Here is a 6,163-nt window from a genome sequence, read left to right as displayed (position 1 = left end):
TCCTTGTGGCCTTCAAAATATTCACCTGGTTACTCTCACTCTCATATCAGCCTTTAATAATGGATGTAAAGTATCAGTTATAAATTAAGATAATATAGAATTGGTACTTTTCAAGGGACTTACTGAATTTTTATTTTCTCTAAATATATATGTTTAAATATATAAGTATATAATAAGTATATAAAAATATATAATACATATATCATTCAGAATAAGAGGCATCACTTATCTACTGACATATGGTGTGAAGTTCAATGTTTGTTGAATACAACTTGAAATGAGATTATTCTGTATAACCATGCTAGATCAGCACATCTGTCTCATTCTTTTGTGTCTTCCCTCAGGACACTGTTGCCCCATTCTTCCTATAGCTCTTATATGCAAACATTCAATTCTTTGTCATTACCAAAAAATAATGTATTTATCATTTTCATTAAACCTAGGCGCACTATGACTGACATAATCAGTAACATTGAGAAGAATACAAAAGTTACATAAATACCAAAAATTGGTAAATCAAACTAAAAGAATCTGAAGACATTCCTGAACCCTGTACATCAGGACAATAATTTATGAACAAATTGGTCCAAGATAGGAAAATCATTTATCTTTATTGATCAAGAAAACCCACATCAAAGTCTTACAACAAACATTCTCTAGCCTAAGGCATGAAATTTATTTTGAAAACATTAAAACTTTGATGTGAGGAAATCATATTTTTTTTAAAAACTTACCACATAGTTTTCTTTGCAACTCCTCTAGATAATTGACACATTTTAAAAAATGAAACTACTATAGTACCATAGTAGATAATATTAAATCATGCAACACAGGTAACAAAAAAGTATTGGTATTCATTGTATGGTGAGGACTACTACAAATCTCCAGCAACACCAACACACAAAAAATCAAGCAATCCAAACTGCACCTGTGAAAATAGATGATGAATATGAATAGAAAATTCACAAAAGTAGCATAGTCAATAACACAAAAGATGACAAAAGCCACTGATGTTTTGGAAAACAAAAATCAAGTCATTAAATTATTTTTCCAGTTAATTTGCCAAAAAAATTAATCTTGTAAAACTATTTTTGAGCCAGTATAATGTGGGAAAACCCCATGTCTCAGCTTCCCCATCAGTGAAATGCAGATAAACTCTGGTATTAACTACCTCATGGACTTGTGGAGAGGATAAATGTGTGAACACTGTAAAGCACTGAAAATAGTTTTCTATTACATAGAAAAATGTATTTACATTATGCTTTAAATGCATGAAAAAACTTTCACAATGATTTTAGTCTTTGCATAAGTTACTTAATATATTTTTTCTCTGTAGCCTTAACCAAGTGGGCAGTAGCACTGAGGTCTTTAAAGCAAGGAGGGTAAAGCAGGGTCAAACTGCTGACCCTAATATCTTAGGGTTCTATGGTGATCCCCGTGTTTTTGGGTGAGTACCCAAAAGGCATTCCCTTCCTTTTCATTTACAAAAAGGAAAAAGGGAATCTGATAATTAAGATGCATATGAGTAGGTGAGTTTATTGAGTTCTCCTTTAAGACTCTAAAAGCTATTTCATCCCATCCTACACATAAGATTGGGTCAGGGCTGTCATTCTTTAGTAAAACATGTAAGGTTTTGGAATCCAATTTTGCCAATAGCCAACCAACCCAAGAAGAACAGGAAACTCAAAACACCACAAAGCCTCTTTGGATCCAGGTATATAGTTCTTGTTCGAATATTAGATGTCTCAGATATTAGACCTGAGTTTGGACAAACTAAAAATTTTTTTATGGACTTTATGTCCCTTTAAGTCCATATGTTTCTAATGGGTGAATGCTGTCTTCCACTGAGGAGACCTGAGAAGAAAGGCAAAGAAATAAATTGGTCACATCTCACAAGGTAGAACCTGTAGGGAAAGTTATACCATCCAAGTAAGTCTTTAAAATTTGTCAGAAATAAGAAGGGCTTTCAATAAAAGCCTAAGCCATTACTGCCAGGTAAATTGTTTTCCTTCCCAAGTGAAGGCAAAAAGGTATTGGTTAGCTTCATTAACTGAAATACTAAAGAATGTACTACATAAATCAATTACAGTAAAAAATTTACTTCTAATTCGCTTAGATGCTAACCGCGCATAAGAGTTAAGGACAACAGGGTGTGGAGGGACAACAATGTTGCTTAATTTTCAGAAGTTCTAGACATACCTCCACCCTTATCCTCAGCTTTCTCACAGATAAAATGGGAGCATTACAATGACTAGTGTAAGAAATAATAAGACCCTGAGTTATGCAATCTTCTATTATGGGCTTTATCTGCCAGTGTCAGATAAAGATTTTGCCCATAAAGAAGATGCAGTTGACTCAATAGGGAAAATTAATCAGTGGTCCACATTCGGCTACTGTACTAACAAAAACAGAACAAATAAAATATCTTGAAGAGCCATTTTAATTCTCCTTATTGGCAATTCTAGCAGTTATTGTCAAATTCTAAGATCATAAACCATAATCAAGTGGGATTTATTTCAGGGATGAAAGGTTGGTACAATATTTACAAATCAATTAATGTAATTGTGGGGTCTGCTGGACAGGGCTCCTCCAACCCCCATAAGAGAAGGCTGGCAGAAGGGCCCTTGGCCAGAAGGGATGTGTATGGCTTTGGAAATGGACTGTAATTCCCTCCTTATCTCCTTTTGGGAGTGGCTTCTAGTCTCGAGTGACTGTTTTTTGACATTTTCTCTTTGCACATACACACTGAGATAAAGTAGTTCAGGTTCACACACGAGACATGTGCCTGTCCCCTTGTCCCCTTTGTCTAGGATCCCTTAAAACAAGTCTTGGACTCAGGGAGGTGTGGTCCTGCTTTGCTGACCTTCCACCTTGGGTACTCCCTGTAATGTGAGTCATAAAGGCTCTGTCTGCCTCAAGGAACATGTATAAAGGACCCATGGAAAAAAAAACAAGGGGGGAAGGATTGAATGTGGGAGGTGGTGGGGTTGCTAGGGCAGGGGAGAGTATTGGGGGAAAATGGGGACAACCTAATAAATAAATAAATAAATAAATAAATAAATAAATAAATAAATAAATAAAGGCTGCATCTGCTCCATCCAGTCCTCCTGTGGTTTTCTCGGCTTATCTGAATGAGCAATCAAGATGCCTGGGCTTGACCTCCTGTGTTACAATAATACATCACTTAAACAAAAATAAAATATGCAAGGAAAAAAATAAACAAACAAAATTAGAACAGACTCATAGATACAGATAGAGAACTGGTGATTGTCAGAAAGGAGGGTAGGGTTGGGGCACTGGGTAACCAAGGTGAAGGAAGTAAGAAGCACAAATTGGTGGTTACAAAGTAGTCACAGGGAAGTAAAGCTTAGGAAATATAGTCAATGACATGGTCATAAATATGCATGGTGCCAGGTGGGATACTGGAAATATCAAGGGGAACACTATGTAAAGTACATGTTATCTAACCACTAAGCTGTATTCCCGAAACCAATACATAAGGAATTTAAAAATTAAAAAAACATATATGAAGGACATTTTTTTAATTTAATTTTTATTTTGCACTGGCTGGTGTAGCTCAGTGGATTGAGTGCTAGCCTGAGAACCAAAGAGCCACTGGTTCGATTCCCAGTCAGAGCACAGGCCCTGGCTGCTGGCCAGGTCCCCAGTATGGGACATGTGAGAGGCAACCACATACTGATGTTAAAAAAGAAAAAAAATTACTTTTTATTTTATTTTCCCCATTACCTGAAAGAGATTTTTAACAGTAATTATTTTTGCTTCTCTGTCTCCTAATTTTACAGTCTCATTTAGGCCATTAGTTTTATTAAAATAGTTAAACAATTTAAACCTCTGTGGTTTAGACTTTTCATCTCAAATAGTGATTTGACTCTAGAGCTCTTTCCAGTTCTAAAATTCTACCACTCTACCTATTTATTTATAATTACTAATTGTATTCATAATTATTAATACATTCCACAAGGGTTTAGATACATTTTGGTCTGTTCTAGGGTTTGGTTTAATCTGGAAGCCTAAATGCCTTGCTATATATACCTGCTGTTATTACTTTTGCCCTATAGATACTTGTGTATAACTTTTCTCCAAGCATTTATTCAATAAAGTAGTAAAATGATTATCACGATTAATTAGATTATGTTCAGTTATGTTCAAAGTACATGAGTACAATTTTATTTTTTTGAATATTATTTTTATTTTAATTGCTGTTCAAGTACACTTTCTGCCTTTTTCTCCCAGCCCAGCCCACCCCCCCAGCCCTCTCCATCTTGTTTCCACCCCCCCTTGTTTCCGTCCATGTGTCCCCCATAGTTGTTCCTGCAAACCCTTCCCCTTTTCCCCTGAAGTTCCCTCCCTTCTCCCCTCTGGTCACTGTCAGCCCACTCTCTATTTCAGTGTCTTTGGTTATATTTTGCTTGTCCATTTGTTCTGTTGATTAGGTTCCTGTTAAAGGTGAGATCATACGGTATTTGTCTTTCACCTCTTGGCTTATTTCACTTAGCATAATGCTTTCCAGTTCCATCCATCCTGTCCCAAAGGGTAGGAGATCCTTCTTTCTTTCTGCTGCATAGAATTACAGTGTGTAAATGTACCATAGTTTTTTGATCCATTCATTTACTGATGGGCACCTAGGTTGCTTCCAGCACTTAGCTATTGTAAATTGTGCTGCTATGAACATCGAGGTGCAAAGGTTCTTTTGTATTGGTGTTTTAGTGTTCTTAGGATATAGTCCCAGCAGTGGAATTGCTGGGTCAAAAGGCAGATCCATTTTTAGTTTTCTGAGGAAATTCCATACTATTTTCCATAGTGGTTGCACCAGTCTGCAGTCCCACCAACAGTGCGCTAGGGACCCCTTTTCTCCAAAACCTCTCCAACACTTGTTGTTTGTTGCTTTGTTTATGATGGCCATTCTGACTGGTGTGAGGTGGTATCTCATTGTGGTTTTAATTTGCATCTCTCTGATAGCTAGCGATATTGAGCATCATTTCATGTGTCTTTGGATTTTCTGTATGTCCTCCTTGGAGAAGTGTCTGTTCCAGTCCTTTGCCCATTTTTTAATTGGGTTTCTTGTCTTCTTAGAGTGGAGTCGTGTAAGTTCTTTATATATTTTGGAGATCAAACCCTTGTCTGAGGTATCATTGGCAACTATGTTTTCCCATATGGTTGGTTCTCTTTTTATTTTGATACTGTTTTCTTTAGCTGTGCAGAAGCTTTTTATTTTGATGAGATCCCATTTGTTTATTCTTTCCTTTACATCTCTTGCTCTAGGGGACATATCAGTGAAAATGTTGCCCCATGAAATATATGAGATATTCCTGCCTATGTTCTCCTCTAGGACTTTAATGGTGTTACGGCTTATATTTAAATCTTTTATCCACCTTGAATTTGTTTTTGTGTATGGTGTAAGTTGGTGCTCAAGTTTCATTTTTTTTGCATGTAGCTGTCCAGTTCTCCCAACACCATTTGTTGAAAAGGCTATTTTTACTCTATTTTATGTTGCTGCCCCCTTTGTTGAATATTAATTTACCATAGTGACTTGGGTTTATTTCCGGGCTCTCTGTTCTGTCCATTGGTCTATGTGCCTGTTTTTACACCAGTACCAGGATGTTTTGATTACAATGGCCTTGTAATACAGTTTGGTATCAGGTATTGTGATCCTTCCTACTTTGCTTTTCTTTCTCAAAATTGCAGCAGCTATTTGGGGTCGTTTATGGTTCCATATAAATTTTTGAAGTGTTTGTTCTTTATCTGTGAAATATTCCATTGGTACTTTAATAGGTATTGCATTGAATGTGTAAATCGCTTTGGGTAGTATGGACATTTTGATGATGTTAATTCTTCTGATCTATGGACATGATATATGTTTCCATTTGTTTGTATCTTTGTTGATTTCTTTCTTCAGTGTTGTGTAGTTTTCTGACTACGGGTCCTTTACCTCCTTGGTTAGGTTTATTCTCTGGTATTTTTTTTTTTTGCTATATTGAATGGGATTTTTTTCTTGATTTTTGCTTCTGCTGTTTCATTGTTGGTGTACAGAAATGCCTTTGATTTCTAAATATTGACTTTGTATCCCACTGTTTTGACAAATGTATTTATTAGGTAGAGCAGTTTTTTGGTGAAGTCTATAGGATTTTCCATGTAGTCATCT

This window comes from Phyllostomus hastatus, unplaced genomic scaffold (assembly GCF_019186645.2).
Source record: "Phyllostomus hastatus isolate PE091 unplaced genomic scaffold, TTU_PhHast_1.1 phas_contig_196, whole genome shotgun sequence".
NCBI classification, from domain to species: Eukaryota; Metazoa; Chordata; class Mammalia; order Chiroptera; family Phyllostomidae; genus Phyllostomus; species Phyllostomus hastatus.
Note: the sequence above shows the minus strand (reverse complement) of the source record.